Here is a 17,270-nt window from a genome sequence, read left to right as displayed (position 1 = left end):
CTTTCTACACATCCCAGGAATAGAAAAGATGGTGATACTCGGACAAATTCTCACTGTATTTTGAAAGCAGGGCTGATAGAATTGGCTAACCAATTGAATGCAGAGTGAGAGAACAAGAGACAGGTCTAAGATAACTCCAGGGGCTGGGAAGATGGCTCAGTGGGTAAAAACCTGAGTGTGGTCCTGAGCACCTACATAAAAGCCCAGCTGGATGCAGTAGCACGGGTCTGTAGTCCTAGTGCTCCTACAGTAAGATGGAAAGCAGACCAGGAGAATTCCTGGAGGCTTGTGGTCCAGCTAGCCTGCTGTGCACAGTGGCAAACAAGAGACTGTCTCAAATAAGAGGAAGTTGAGAAGCAACACCTGAATGTGTCCTCTGACCTCCCCATGCATGATGTGGCAGGCATGCACAGAGAAGGACTTAGGGGAGAAAGATAATAAAAAGGTGATTCCAAGGTTTTTAGCCTGAGCACTGAAATCATAAAATTGTTACTTCCTATCATGGAGAAGCTCTAAGATGAGCAAGTTTTGAAGAACTATAGAATTTTATTTTGGAATGGCACATCTATAAGACAGCTAAAGAAGGCATCAAGCAAGTAATTAGATGCATAAGCCAAGAGTTTTGGGGAGAAACCTGAGTTGGTGATGTAGATTTGGGAGTGTTTAAAGTCACAAGACTGAATGAGCTCATCAGGAAGTCAGTGGCGATACAGAAGGGATTATATTCCTTACTCTTTTGTCTGTGACAAAAATACCTGGCAGAAACCATTTAAAGGAAGAAGGATCTGTTTGGGCTTACAGTTTGGGTCCATGGTTTCAGTCCAAGTTCATGGCTGCTTGGGCTCGAACAGAACAGCACAACAGGAGAGCTTGACAGAGGAAAACTGTTCACCTCATAGCCAACCCAGAAGCAGAGAGAAGAAATAGGAAGAAGCTAGGGCAGCATTCGGGTGTTGGGGACACGACTCAGTAACTTACTTCATCCAACTAAGGCCCCAACTCCTCTCTTTCACTGCCCCCCCCAGTAATGCCACCATATGGCTCCATCAAGGGATTCATCCATCAGAGCCCTCATGATATAGAAATTCCATGACAGAAATTCCATACATAGGGGTGTGCTTCACTAATCTCCCAGGTACTTCTGTGTGTGTGTGTGTGTGTGTGAACAATTCTTCTTGAGAGAGAGAGAGAGAGAGAGAGAGAGAGAGAGAGGAGAGGAGAGAGGAGGCCAGAGATCAATGTACAGTATCTTCCTCAATTGCTCTGTACATTTTAAAAAATTATTTTGGATAATTTATATGTGTACAATGTACTATGATCATATTCACCCCCATTACCCTCTCTCATCCCCATCCTGTTCCTGGTGACCCCCCTGTGTTAGATTGTTTTAGTTGTCAATTTGACACACCTGAGTAGAGGGAGCCTCAGTTGGGGAATTTCCTCCATTGGACTGGCCTGTGATCATGTCTGTGAGGCATTTTCTTGTTTGTTGAGTGATGTGGGAGGGCCTAGCCCACTGTGGGCAGGTGGTCCTGTATTGTATAAGAAAGCAGGCTGAGCACGGAAGCAAGTCAGTAAGCAGCGTTCCTCCATGGCCTATATATACTTCAACCTGCCTCCAGGTTCCTGCACCTCAGTTTCTACCTTGGGCTCCCTCAGTGATGAACTGTGGCCTGAGAGATGTAAGCCAAATAAACCCTTTCTTCCCCAAGTTGGTATTGGTAAGAGTGTTTTGACACAGCAATTGAAAGCAAACTAGAACACCCCCTTTTCTCAACTAGTCCCCCTCCCACATTCATGTTTTGGAGGGCTCTTATGCAGGTGACCACAGCTGCTGCTGTATGTTCATGATTGCAATGACTATGTCATGTCCAGAAGACAGCATTTCACAGCACTTCATCATCTGACTTACATTATTTCCACCCCCTCTTCTATAATGTTCTCTGGATTTGGAAGGGATGATATAGATGTCCTATTTAGAGCTGAGCAATTATACCTTTTTGAGAAAGAGAGAAAGAGAGAGAGAGAGAGACTCTCACTGAATCTGAATCTGGAGCTCACAAATTTGGCTTTCTTGGTCTTTTTGGTCAGTTCTTCCCCATCTCTCCATCTACACATATTTCTTTGGTCTCTGTGACAGTTAGTTTTGGTTGCCATATTGATTAGATTAAGAATTGCCTAGGAGGGACACCTTTAGTCCCAGCACTAAAGGATGCAGAGGCAGACAGATCTCTGTGAGTTCAAGGCCAGCCTAGTCTACATAGTGAGTTTCAGGCCAGCTGGGACCACAGGGAGACCCTGTCTCCAAAAAAGCAAAAAACAAACAAAAAGCAAAACGACCACAGAAAAGCAGTTAAGGGACAGTATTTACAGGAGGGTTTTAATTTAAGGTTTAGTAAATACCTTCACACAAATTATTTTGATATATCACAGTGAAAGATTTATCGTCCTCTTTTTTTTTTTTTTTTTTTTTTTTTTAAAAAAAAAAAAAAAAAAAAAAAAAAAAGACTAAGAACAGACTGATAGGTAGAGAATGGGCGGGAGTGAGCAGGCGTGCGGATGGAGAGCACAAGCGGATGGATGGAGGTACCGAGGCACAGATGGAATTCTCAGCGGGACACAGATTTATTTCGCACAGGGCACCTTTCCCTCCGGGAAGGGAAAGATGTCCAGGAAGGGAAGGGAAGGGAAGGGAAGGGAAGGGGAAGGGGAGGGAAGGGAAGGGAAGGGAAGGGAAGGGAAAGCAGGGAAGGGAAGGGAAAGATGTCAGGGAAAGATGTCCACCCACGTGTTGTGAGCTGGGACTTTATATATGGGGGCTTTAGGGTGTGGAAGGGGGGAATGTTTGGGGGAGAAATCAGGGAGGGGGAAGCAGGTAGGATTAGGGTGTGGAAGTGTTTACTTTTTCCCTCTTAAGAGAAAAACAGCTTCTAAAATCTCTGGTTATCAGGTAGAATCTGCTTATCCTATCTTTGGAGATCAGAGGAGAGGCAGGCTGCTTCTCAGCAGAGTTTGTTTCCCTTGACTCCAAAGGTCAAGGTGAGGTCCCTGTTGGGGAGGGGGGTGTGCTGCTATTTGGAACCCTAACACAGACGATATTGAGGTGGAAGGAAATCAGAAAAAGACAACGAAGCAGAAGCCAACCACAGGAAGTATTTTCAGGAGCAGAGAATCAACTGCACAAAATACTGCAGAAAGGTTGTCATCATCAAGTAGAACTCAATGCTGTAACAGACATCCCCACAGCTCTGTGGTTGTCACTCATGCAAAGCCTATTTGGCAGCAGAAGAGAGGAATGAAACATTGGAACCACTGATTTCTACTCCACGAAGACACTTGGAGCCTCATGTTGACAGACGCTGAATATCTTCATCTTGTGGCTACCAAGTCATTCTGAAAGTCATTTTCCAGCCAGTAAATGGGAGTAAGAAATGAGGATAGCTTATGGGAAGCACATTGATTAGTCTTACAAGAAATGGCACAGTTTATGCTGAATCATTTGAGAGGGGATTAATAAACTACTGATAAAAGTATAAACAGGGACAGGGACATAAAAGACACTGCCACAGCCCTAAGATGATTGCCAGCCACAGATGTTACCACCTCTGGGATGGAAAAGGCAAAAGAAATAGTCCATGAAACTGATTGAAAGAAGAAGACATGCTAGAGAGATGTCTGACCAACGCTTCTAGAGAGAAAAATGGCTGACTCAAAGCAATCCTCCACTGGAAGCCAGGGGGAATCATACATCCAATTCACTCTCTTTTCTTCCATTGACTCAATTTTACCCAAAGCCAAAGGCTTATTGGTAACACACCTAATGGTTAGATTCCCAAGGCAGGAGTAGAGTAGAGAATGGTGTTTATGAGGGTAGAGAAGATAGGTGTGAGTCTAGCTTCCAAGTTACATGCATCCTTTCCACTTGAGTTCCATTGACCAGAACGCAGTCATCTCATCACAACCAATTGCAAATCAGTCTGAGAAATATGATCCAGCTGATACCCAAGAGTAAGTGGAAATTTGGAGAAGAACAAACTCCTTTCTACCACATGGGCCAACAATATGAGAACTGAGAATTGATAATTGGATTTAGCTATATAGAGGCAATTGGTTGTTGTGATAGTTCAATTGTGGTAGAGTGGTGGGCATGAAAGCCTGATTGGAATGGGTTCAAGAGTGAATGGGAGAAGAAAATTGAAGACAGCAATTGTTAAAACAAAAATTGCTAAGCTGGGTATGATGGCACATACTTTAATCCCAGCGCTCAGGAGGCAGACGCAGGCAGATCTCTGTGAGTTCAAGGCCAGCCTGCTCTGCATAGTGAGTTCCAGGCCAGCTGGGGCTACAGGGAGACTCTATCTCAAGAAGACAAAAAATAAATAAATAAAATAAACAAAAATTGCTGTTGGGGTTGGAGAGATGGCTCAGTGGGTAAAGTTAATGCCATGCAAGCATAAGACCTGAATCTGGATCCCCAGCACCCACATAAAAAGCCAGGCATGATGGTGCATGCCTGTAACCCCAGTGCTGGGGATGGATGGGGACAGGAGAACCTGGGGCTTGATTCTCAGTCAGTCTAGCCAGTCCATGAGCTCCAGGTTAAGTGAGCGACCCTGACCCTGTCTCAAAAACAAGGTAGAGAACAGTAGAGGAAGATACACAGTATCAATCTCTGGCCTCCACAAGCACCCACCCACACATGTGCATACATACACACACACACACACAGACACACCATATACATGTACAAAATTTAAAAGAGAACTGCTTTCCATAGAGTTTTCGGTAAGGGGGAGCAAAGCAATAAGTTAGTAGCTGAGAAGATTATGAGATAAAGAGTTCTGCTTTTTTTTTTTCACAATAAAGAAATAGCCACATGTTTTTGTGCTGAGAATGTTCCAGTAGAGAGGAAAACTGATGATGCAGGGAGAGAAAATTGCTGAAGTGATGTCCTTGAGTAGGCAAGAAAGGTGGGGATCTAGTGATAAGGAAAGGCCTTGGGAGAGAACACGGGCTGTTCACCCACAGTAACAGTAAGGAAGTAAACTCTGTATGGGCAGAGGCCTGGTAGGGAGCAAATGTGGTAGGCAGAGGTGAAGTTCTTCCCTAATAGCTTGTGTTTTCGCACTGAAACAAGAAGCAAAGTTATCAGCTGAGAGTGAAACTAGGGGAGGGGTTATCAGGCTTTTGGTTGGAGGGCAGAGTGATAGAGTGACCTAGGGAAAGAAAGCAATGCTGCTCAAGTTAATCTTCCAGTGAATGGTCTGAGATAGTCCAGTCTGAATCCACTCCCAGGGAAGGTCTGCAGCCTGCCTTTCTTCACGCTATCTGCAGACCACACCTTGCCCTTCTCCAGCCTCTGGACTGGATAATTACAGCAATAAATAGCACTCTTACATTTAGAAGATCAAAGCAGTTCTGGAAGCACTTCACATACAGCTAGTCATAATAACTTTATGAAGTAGGAATTACTCTTACCAATGAGGAAACGGAAGCACAAGGCAGCATAGTAGAGGCCTAAACTGAGCTTATATTAAGCAGTTGACGCCAGGGTCCTTGCTCTTGACCTCTGCATAACCAGTCAGTCCTCTATATCTAAGAGCTACACATCTGTGAATTTAACCAACTGCAAATCAAAAATATCCCCCCTCCCAAATTATGTTGACCTAAACACATACAGACTTTTCTTTGTCATGATGCCCTAAACGATGTAGTATATAACAACTATTTACATAGCATTTACATTATGTTAGTTATTATAAGTAATATAGAAGTGATTTAAATATAAGGGAAGATCCACCTGGGTCATATGCAAATCCCATGCCATTTTATATGAAAGGCATCCATGGTTTGATATCTTCATGAAGTCTTGGCATCAATCCCCCATGGATACCAGGGATGAATGAATAATAAATATATATGTAATATGTACTAGAAGTATCAGAAATAGTAAGTACTAGAGAGTGCTAGGCTCAAAGTCTATGGCCAAGGAATTTGAGATGAGATTCTGTGCTTGAGACAGGGTTGTTCACAGTTTGTTAATGGCTATCTAGTATCCCAGGAAGCCTAGGAAGGGCAGAGCCATTGTCATGAGTACAGGGACACTTTTAAGAGGATGGAAAAGGCCCTCGTAGGTCTTCCTTGCCCTCCCTAGACTCCATCAATCTGCACATATGTGTGATTTAGTTTTATGTGATTTCCCTTTGTGTTTTATTTGTTTCCATTGACAGATGGTATGGTGCTGGGATGGTCACAACGATGATGCTAAAAATGGCTCCCAATCAATGAGCAAGAAACTTTATGAAGAACTTTATCAATGAAGATCTGTCAATGAGCCGAGAACCAAGCATTTTTATTGGCATTATAACAATTCAATGGTTTTGACATCTTTGTGAACTACACAGCATTATTCCCATTTTCAGATAAGAAAGCTGATGCTCAGAGAGATGGTAGCATGTGACCATAGATAATACATGGCGGATATGGGAATCAAGAACAAGTCTTATTGAGTCCAAAGACTGTGCTGGCTACATAGTTCCAGCTGCTTCCCTGTTTGAGAAAAGGCACCAGGAGCTCTAAGGAACCCTACAGGGCTGCAAGGGCCTCTGGGGCAGAGCCTCTGGGCGAGAGGAACTCCTTTTAATGAAGGCAATTGAGAAACAATCCTCCTCTTTATTTGCCTGTAACAGGGGCTCAGAAAAGCTAATTATCTTCCTGTGAACCAGTTAACTATTCAATTTTCTCCATTTGGGTAATTAATTATCAGAGTCAACTGTAGAATCCAGCTAATTTTAGAAACATGCAGCTGTAGGGTCAGCTGGGGAACAATCTCTGCTGAGAGGAAGAGCAGCACCAGCTTCTGCTGAGGCTCAGAAGTGTCAAGGGACCTCAGGCAAGGAGAAGCTGGCTTAAGGCTGGTTAGCTGGGATTCCCTCAGCACCAGAAAGCAGCAGTCAGTGTCCTGGACATAGGAAAACAAAGCCGGTGTTACAGCTGCCAGGACTACCTTGTGGCAGAAGCGGGGGCATGTATCATCAGGTTTCCTAACTGCCTGCTTTCTCCCTTTGAGGGATCAATGGCAATCTGGCATGCCACTGATCCTCACACTCTCATTTGAAGCCAGTTCATAAACAGAATAGGAGAGAGGAAGAGAGAGGGAGAAACTGACTCTTGGATCCTATTTCTGGCTATCAATACATGCTAACACCTCTAACCAGGCATTTCTCCTGTGGAGGAGGTTAGGTACTTCTACTGTCCTTAACTATGGATAAGACAGCAGGCTCAGAGAGGAGCTGAGACTCTCACAGCCTCAAGACCAGTCTATGGCATAAACTAGGATTTGAGCTCAGCTTCTGTGTCTGATAGTTTCAGTTGCCAACTTGACACACCTGGGAAGAAACAATCTCAATTGGGGAATGTCCTCCATTGGATTGGCCTATGGCCATGTCTGTAAGGCATTTTCTTGATTGTTGAGTAATGTAAGGGGACTCAGTCTACCGTAGTTGTTGCTACCCATGAGAAGGTGGTCCAAAGTTATATAAGAAAGTAGGCTGAACACAGGCCAGAGGAGCAAGCCAATCAACAGTGCTCCTCCATGGCCTGTGCCTCAGCTCCTGCCTCTAGTTTCCTGCCTTGAATTCCTGCCCTGACTTCTCTCAGTGTTGGATTATGACCTGGGAGTTAGAAGCTGAAATAAACCCTTTTCTCCCCAAGTTGCTTTTGGTCAGTGTTTTATCATAGCAACAGAAACCAAACCAGAACAACTTCTGAGCCCATGAGCTCAATGCCTCCTAAAGTGGCATGCTGGATGTGTAATTTCCAGAGCAATACCAGATGAAAGCATTAAGAATATTTGGCATCATGAGGGTTGAAGAGGCATTTGGTTCACTAAAATAAAGTCAGTTGGTCAAGAATATCCAAACCTTCAACAAGCTCCCCAGGGGCAGGAGAATGTTCCTTCCACCTGTACATGCAGAAGATCTGTACTTTTGACCACTCCCTAGTCCCTTAGGTTTCAGGGAATAGATCTGATTACAAACTCTGTCTCTGGGGCAGGTTGCTAGGGGGAACAGGCTAAGGGTTAGGGTAATGCAGATATGATGAAGGCAGCTTATCGAGCACTTAGTGTATGCCAAGATACGTGCTAATCACTTTAGCATGTGTTAATTCATTTAGTCATTACAGTGATGTATGATTTTCCATTCCTACTGTACAGATATATAAACTGAAACACAAAATTTAGTCCCTTGCCCTTGAGTGAAGAAGATGGATTCAAACCTAGACAATTTGACTCCACAACCTACCTCCAAGTCAAATGGTTCCTGGAAAAGAAACAGAGGGAGGGGAGAAGGAATGGAAGCCTGATGAGAAGACTACCCAAAACCATGGCCAGCTCCCTCACTGCTATTTGAGTAATTAGGTCCTGGGGTAGGTTCATTGCACCTTCTGATTACCACCAACATCCACCCACTGTAAAGAGGGCAGAAATTCCCCTTCTTGCAGTGGGGAACGTCCTCCTTAGACTGTTCCTTAAGGAACCCCAAACTCTGGCTTGATTCAGGTTCCTGAAAATCTCTGAGTCAGACACATGTCTCCTCAGTGTTGTGGATATCTATCCTCTGAGATGTTGGGCTTTTTTTCTATCACAGACCATGCAGAGAACTGCTATCCATATTAGTCCAATAGTCTACCCCTCACAGTCATGCTGTTCCCACACCATCCACCCGTCTGCATTTCTACTGGAAAGCCAAGCTCCTCTGCCTTCACTTTTCCATCTGCCATGCTTGCAAATGCTCAGGGCCCAAACTGGGCTTCCCCAAATTGGGGCTTTCTCTTTTTCCCAAGTGTGATGGGAGTTTCCAAGTTCAAAGCCAGGCTCCCTGGCCCAAGCTGCTGGCCCAGAGCCCCAGCAGGTGCAGCATGGTTGCTAAGCAACATCCCTGGATCTCTGTATGTTCCTGTCACATGGTTATTGTTGCTAAGGAAACAAGTCCTCTGGTATCCCAGGGCTCAGCAAGGCCTAAGCAATAGTGTGTTACCTGAGGCCTACCAAAAATCCTGCCTTCCCACGTTCCTGATGAGCTGTGATTCCCTAGACTGCTATAGATGTAGTTAGTGTTTTCCCGCAGTATTAGTTCTTAGCAGAGAAAGCCTAAACTGGAGTGTTGATCATTTTGGGGCACTCATGGACTCTAGTTCCTTTTTCCTTTGTGGTAGTAGTTGACTTTACAAAAATATATTAATGGGCCAGATTCAAAAACAATCTCATATCCCCATATTCTTTACCTTTTACCCACAGATTCTGCTATAGAGGCTAAATGGAAAGGAATTTGTAGGGTAAGAGAACTTCCCCTTTGTATGGACAAGAGGGTTGTACCAGGGTATGAGGACTACAAAAAGCCAGACAGTGTCCCCAGTCCCACCTTCACACTCCTACAACTCAACTGCTAACAGAAGATGGATGCCACATCCAAGGATGCTATAAGCCCTGGAGGACTTGACTCTCTGGGCCTTCCAATCCAGATTTCCTGGAGTTCTCTACACAGTTTACCCTGAAAATAAAGTGAAAATGAGGAAATCGCCTCAAAGGACAGAAACATAAAGGGATAGGCAATAGGAGAGGAAATATAAAAGAATTTGAGCACCAGTGAGGAGGTATAAAAACTGAATAATATAAATTCCAAAAATATGAAAGACTAGATAGGAGGAAATTATCACAGAAATAATTGAAGCATGTAGAAAATAATTGGAGTGGCCCAGAAAAAAATGATCCAAGTTTCTGGGTGCCAAGATTTCAAAGAGTAATCAATACAAACACTGGGCATATTTCCACCCCAGGTCACACCTCTGGAAAGTGTCAGATCACTGATGTTCATGAGAAGATCCTGAAAATTTCCAGAGACCAAAAACAATTTTCATAGAAAATTCCAAAAGTCATAATAGCAACAAACACCCCAAACTGCAGACAGAAGAGCCTGGAGAAACAACCTATAAATATCCCCAGAAAAAGACTCCATGCTTTCTTCCTTTACATTGAAACTGTGTTCATTCCATGGCAGTTTTCTTTTTCTTCACCCAATTGACCCTCCCTCATAACACCTTGCTTTCTTTTAGCATGGGCTCAATATCTAATCTTACCTTCTCCCTTTATGGTCTTGAATTCCTCAAAAAGAATGCCTCAACTGCACCTATTAGTCTGGGCTTCTCTTTCCTATTAGAAGATTTTCTCAAAGACTGTTCTCATTTGATTTCTGTTGCTATGATAAAATACCCTAATAAGAAAAGCAACATATGGATTTATGCCCAAGAGTGGTATGGCTGGGTCATGTGGTAAATCAGTTTCTAGCTTTTGAGGAATCTCCACACTGATTTCCACAGTGGCTGCACCAGTTTGCACTCCTACTAGCAGTGGAAAAGAGTTCCCTTTTCCCCGCATCCTCACTAGCATTGAATCTTGTTTGTTTTTTGGATCTCAGCCCATTCTAAATGGGGTAAGATGAAATCTCAAAGTGATCTCAACTTGCATTTCCCTGATGACTAATGATGTTGAACATTTTCTTGAGTGTTTCTCAGTCATTTGTGTTCATTTTCTGAGAACTCCCTGTTCATCTCCTTGCCCCATTTTTTAATTGGGTCATTCGGTTTTTTGATGCTTAGTTTTCTGAGTTCTTTTTATAGTCTAGATATTAACCCTCTGTCAGAGGTATAGTGGTAAAGTTTGGGTTGTTGTTGTTGTTTTTTTTTTTTTTTTTTTCCCATTCTGAGGCTTGCCTCTTCACTCGAATGATAGTGTCCTTTGCTTTTCAGGAGCTTTTTAGTTTCATGATGTCCCATTTGTCAATTGCTGGGCCTAATGACCCAACCATACCTGAAGAACTATTGGAAACCAATGGCTACTAGGAAGAGGAGAGTCAGTCTCTTTTAAGAGCGTGACTCTTGGTAGGTTAACTAGGCCTCAGTGGATGGATCTATACAAAAGGACATTTGGGGACACAAATTTGATGCTATAGGCCTTAATATATAATATATTGCATATATCATATATAATAGGTATATATTATAATTATAATAGAGTGCCTTAGATTGGGTCAGGGGTAGTAAGGGGGATGCAGATAGGGGAGGGGCTCTGAATATGATCAAAATATATGTTGTATAAAATTCTCCAAAATTTAATACAAATTTGCAAGGAGCAACATAGGGGAGAAAGGGTTTATTTGGCTTATAATACCAGTTTACAGTCCCATCACTGAGAGGAAGTCGGGGCGGGTACTTGGAGCAACTAGCCACAACCACAGTCAGGAACAGAGACAAAATGAATGCATGCATACTTACTGCTCAGCTAACTTTCTCAATTCAGGACCCAAACACAGGGAATAGCACTGCCCACAGTGGGCTAGGTTTTCCCATATCAATTAAAGTAATCAAAATTTCTCCACAGATTCCCACAGGCCAACTTGATCTGGGCAATTCTTCATTGAGACTCCATTCCCAGGTGATTCTAGGTTGTGTCAAGTTGACAACTAAAATTAAGCAGCACATTCAGTGATGCGTCATAGCTGTTGGATATTTTGAGGTTTGGGTTAGCATTAGCTATAGATTGGGTCGCCTGTCCAGACTCAAGAGTGAAGCACTGAACCTGATCAGAAGCTCTTTGAACTTGCCTTGGGTATGTGGTCTAAGGATCTATTTGTGAAGTCCTTCTTAGACTGGTCAGATTCTCCAGAGAGAAGTGTTTCCCACTCACCTCCCTAGAGGGTATGAGAAGAGAAGGCTATGAGTCTCATATTTCCTATCCTGTTATCCTCTGCCTCAATTGTACCTGACACCTCCCAATCCAGGAGCCCTCTTTTTAACCTCCTCCAGAAAACAAATCTGGAATCTTCTGCTGGGGCTGAGGATGGAGACCTATAAGTCTTTATGTTGGGCTTTGAACCGACCTTCCTGGTTTAGCCCCATCCAATGCTACCAATCCTAAGCCTTTGGGGATTTTGTGATGGCAATTACTGTTTCTTGGCTTTCCTGTTGCTACTTTAGGATTTACCTCCATATTAAGTCAGCTGCCACTCATTCATCTATTTCCCAGGGGTGTGTGTGTGTGTGTGTGTGTGTGTGTGTGTATTAGTTTGGTGAGCCTATGAGTGTATTGGGGCAACTCACAGAAGCACAGATGACTCAAAGTTAGCTGTATCACCAAAAGCCCACCCCAACATGAGTCACAATTCATGGAAACTGCATCTCTGGAGATCCCTGCACAACTTGTAGGCAGCTCCACTGAAGATGCTCTGCTTTCTAGTTTTAAAAATTGCACTGGTGTAGCCAGGCAAGGTGGCACATGCCTTCAGTCCCAGCACCCCAGAGACATAGGCAGGTGAATCTCTGTGAATTCAAGGCCAGTTTTAGAACAGCTGGAGCTACAGGGAAGCCCTGTCTCAAAAAGACCTCCCAAAAAATTGCATTGGTGTTTGTGGGCATTGTTTTTTCTGCCCTCTTGGCCTTTATAGATTTAAACCTTTAAAAAACCTCTGCACTGGTAGAGAGTGTTAGTAATTAATACCACTTCAATCTGTCATCTTTCTTAAAGATTTTTATTATTTTTAATTATGTGTGTATATTTGTGTGTCTCTGTGTGAGTACGTGCATGTGAGTGCAGAGGCCAGCAGAGGCCAGAAGTGTTTGATCACCCTGGAGCTTGAATTATAGGCAGCTGTGAGCCATCTGATGCAGGAGCTAGAAACCAAACTCAGGTCTTTTAGAAGAGCAGTAAGCCCTCATAACCACTTTGCCATCTCTCCTATCAGCCTGCCATCTCAAACCCAAGGTCTTTATGTTGAAAAACAGTCTATACTAAAACATCTGGACCCAGGCTGCCTAACTGTAAACACTGCTCCTGCTAGTAACACAATGCCACAGAATAGCTCTACATGAGTCCATGTATATAGCTGAAGGCTACATAAGAAACTGGGCTGGAGAGATGGCTCAGCGGTTAAGAGCACTAACTGCTCTTGCAGAGGACCCAGGTTCAATTCACAATGATCACATGGTGGCTACAAACCATCCTTAACTCCATTTCCAGGGGAATCAGAAGCCCTCTTCTGATCTCCACAGCATTGCACGACACAGGTGCACTCACATGCATGCAGGCAATACACTCATACACGTAAAATAAAAATAATAGCTGGGCGTGGTAGCGCACACCTGTAGTCCCAGCACTTGGGAGGCAGAAGCAGGCGGATCTCTGTGAGTTCAAGGCCAGCCTGGTCTACATAGTGAGTTCGAGGACAGCTGGGGCTACAGGGAGACTCTGCTTCAAAAAGACAAAAATAATAATAATAATAATAAATAAATAAAATATTTTTTTAAAAAAAAAGAAAGAAAAGAAACAGTGCCACACAGGAGAAACCTTCCTTTGAATTGTTGGCCAGGGTAATCCAAGAGACTCCCAAAAATTACACAGGCTATTGCCACAGCCTTTGATTGCCTCCCAGAACTTGAAGGTAAGACTCTATTGTTGAAGACAGGACATTCTTCAGACACAGGATTTGGAGCAATGAAGCTAGAACTGACCTGGAAGCCACCTCCCCTGAAAGCTAGATCTCTTAGCTTTGGAGAGCACTATGCAAGCTGGCAAAGGAGAACATCAATTTAGTGGTCCAACCCCAGCTTCAAGACCTAAAAAAAATATCAATGACTGGCACAGCAAATGACATTAGTACAGTAGTGGCACTTTTATCTCGGGGTTAATCAACAACTAATTGGACTTAAAGCCCACTTAATAGGAGGAAACTCATGTGTGGTACTGTAAACCTAGCCAAATACACATGGCTGGAGAGGTCACAGATCTTAGAGAAAACCCCAAAGCTGTCACATCCCTAGATAAACGTAATTTCTTACTATGTGCAAAATATGGATCCTTAAATTTACAGACAAGTATCCCAGTCACCACCCATCAAAGAAGCATCTTTTTCAACAGAGATTACTACAGAGTTCCACAACTGGTCACACACAGAGAGACTGTCTATGAATTAACCAAGCCTAAGTAGCACATCTATGATGTAACCTCTACAGCTAAGGCTCATGGAACATAGAACAAGGCATGACGAGAACACTAATGCATCTTGTAATTTTCATCAATGAAGTTCCCTCATGCAACAGAGGGCCAGAAACACAAAAGGTCACAAATGGCCAAAACATAGCCATAGAGGATAGAGTCTACAGAATGTGGGTCCTTGGACAGGGTGCCTATATTAAAATCCACCCATCCAGGGCTCAGGGACCATTGCAGAAGAGGAGGCAGAAAGATTGTAAGAGCAGGGAGGAGGTGCATTACCATATGCAAATAGAGTCCTACAGTCTCCGGGGACTCCTCTTATATAAACCTACAGCAATGGTGTCAGCATGCACAAGACCCATGCAAACTCAAGCAGACAAAAACCCAGCACAGAGCTGTGGAAATGGACAGCAGGCCCCAATCTTTTCTCTTTTTTTTCACTATGAAATTGCTTTAATGGTGGAATCTGTACAAGTGATGTCGAGACAGACAGCAAATGCACAGTGGACATAGCTGTAAGTCAATGAAGAGTTCACACTGATATCATGCTTTAGCTGCTAAGACAGCTCTAGGCCACCAAAAATATGGAGTGCTTCATGAATTTGTGTGTCATCTTTGCGCAGGGGTCATGTTAATCTTTTCTGTATCGTTCCAATTTTAGTATTGTGCTGCCAAAGTGAGCACAGCAGGCCCCAATCTTAGACGAAGAATTATTGGCAGCTGATTACAGCTGGATAAGAAACAGCTGATCTTCTTAAAGGGAGGGACTCTAGATAGGCTGACTAGACCTTGCACTGAGGAACATCTGGGGACACTAAATTGACATGATAGGCCTTAATACAAATAACAGAATGTATGAATTCCAGAGAGGAGACTATGGGAGGGAGCCAATGGGGAAGGGGGTATAAAGATGATTAAGATGTTCTGTATGAAATACACAAAAGTTCAATACATTTTTTTAAAAAATTAATTTTGGCTTATTGTTTTGATTCAAGGTTGAAGGGCTGCATCTGGTGATGCCCTTTTGTTGTCAGAGTCCCAAGGCAATATAGTACATCAACATGAGAGACAGGGAACGTGTAAGCAATCCAGCCAACTGGCCTTTCATAGGAGACCCATGCTTTTGTTTTTCTTTAATTGATTGATTTTTATTTTATGTGTATGAGTGTTATGCTTGCATGTGTATAAATGCACCCATGTCATATATTACCCTCGGAAGTCAAAAGAGGGTGTCAGATGCCCTGGAACTGGAATTATAGATGGTTGTGAGCCACCATATGGGTCCTGGGAATCAAACCTGGGTCTTGTGCAAGAGCAACCAGTGCTCTTAACCACTGAGCCACCTCTCCAGCCCCTGGAGACCCATTCTTGAAGCATCCCATTAACCCATTAATTGATACATGAACTCAGAACCATAGTGCCCTCCTAAAGGGCCTACTTTTTTTTTTTTTTTTTTCGGTCTTTTTGAGACAGCATCTCCCTGTAGCCCCAGCTATCCTGGAACTCACTATTTAGACCAGGCTGGCTTTGAACTCACAGAGATCCACCTGCCTCTGCCTCCCAAGTGCTGGGATTAAAGGCATGTGCCACCATGCCCAGCTGAAGGCCCTACTTTTTAATATCTCATAAGAGGGATTAAATTTCAACATAAACTTCAGAGGAGGCAAACTATATTCAAACAATAGTACATGGGTTTCAGAAACACTCTGTGCCTCAGTTTCCCCATATGTAAAATGGAGATAATAATTGCACATACTTGACATGACTGTTCTGAACTCTTAGAATAATGCCTGGTAGATAGTAAATCATTCTAGTAGAGTTTGTGATCATACTTATATACGTGTGTGTGTGTGTGTGTGTGTGTGTGTGTGTGTGTGTATGTACCAACATCTGTGGCAAAGACAATGCCATTTGGAGAAACCAAGAGGAACATTCCAGGTTAGTTTCCACTTTTTTCAGCCTCAAACTGGTATGACCAGTTTTCCTACTCAGGTCTATACCACGTAAATACATTATGCACCTAAGTAAATTATCAAGCAGGTGGAAATTCTAGTTGTGCAAACACAGCTGGCAACAGTGTAAATAGACTATTCAAATAAACTGGAGGCCAGTGAAGCAAGGCAGTTGTTTTCAAATATGGTTGAATCTCACAAACTTAATGGCCATCAAATGACTTTCCCATACAGTTACTTCTGAACATCAAAATCATACTGCCTGTTACTTATTATGCAAGGCAAATGACCCCATCTGGAGACTGGCACCAGCACAAGCTTTAGGAAGTATCCCTACCCTCACCCCAAGTGTCTCAAGCAAAGTCTCTCCAACCATTTTTAAATAGGCTTCCTCCTGGTTCCCTTTCTTCTGGTCTGCTTGCGTTCATCATTCTCTTCTCTTTGTCCACTGGAGGAGGCAGTCAACATGCAGATTCTGCAATCCAGATCCTGCTGTTCAGTTCTAAGACAAAAAAGAAAAAAATATCTCTTTGGCAGTTTGTGAACGCTCCCTCCTGGAAGACATATACCACCAGCTTCTGTGGCAATATTTGGTGCAAGGCATTGGTCTTGAAATTGAAAAAGAAAAAAGTGCTTGAAGAGAAAAAGAGAGAGGAAGGGAAGTCCGTCAAGACAAAGAAAGGACAGCCAACTCCAGGTTGCATTATGTACTCAGCCTCTAGACTTTTTATTTTTAAATAGATAAGTTATTGAGAATTTCCTACATGTATATAAGGTGTTTTGATCAAATCCATGCCCACTCCCTCCCCTCCAACTCCTCCTATATTTCCCCACCACTTTTTTTTTCTGGTAACTTCATGTACTCTTTCTTCTTCTTTAATTTTTTTTTAATGGGGGTTTTGGCTACTCTAACATTCCCCCTTCTGAAGAAGTAACCCTAAAATCTTTTAAGGATTAGATAAAAGTTCCCAAATATTTTCGATATTTTTGGCCTTTGGAACAGAGTAGGTTTGCTAAGATGCCCAAAGACACTGTGAGGTTTAGCCAAGAAACTGACTACTTTTCTTTGGGGTCTTTTTACCCTAATTGCCTAGCCAATTCCTACCTCCTATTCTTATCACACCATCCTCTGAAGACGTTACCCAAATTGCCAATAGGGAATTAGGACACAGACTGCTCTCACTTCTTCCATGCTGAACAGGGATGCCGGGTGAGGCAATTGGAGCACCCCTTCAGTGAGTCTATCTAAAAGACTCCCAAATTGTATAACT

General features: G+C 43.1%; 1 non-coding gene across 1 annotated transcript; it reads right to left on the bottom strand.

Annotated features, from left to right (window-relative positions):
• Positions 1-14,625: 14,625 nt before the first annotated feature.
• Positions 14,626-14,735, bottom strand: LOC115067360. Its single transcript, XR_003846780.1, has one exon. It is a non-coding gene; the product is annotated as a U6 spliceosomal RNA (small nuclear RNA).
• Positions 14,736-17,270: the final 2,535 nt, after the last annotated feature.

This window comes from Nannospalax galili, unplaced genomic scaffold (genome assembly GCF_000622305.1).
Source record: "Nannospalax galili isolate Female #2095 unplaced genomic scaffold, S.galili_v1.0 scaffold205, whole genome shotgun sequence".
Classification (NCBI taxonomy): domain Eukaryota; kingdom Metazoa; phylum Chordata; class Mammalia; order Rodentia; family Spalacidae; genus Nannospalax; species Nannospalax galili.
Note: the sequence above shows the minus strand (reverse complement) of the source record. Positions and strands in the feature narration are given on the sequence as shown.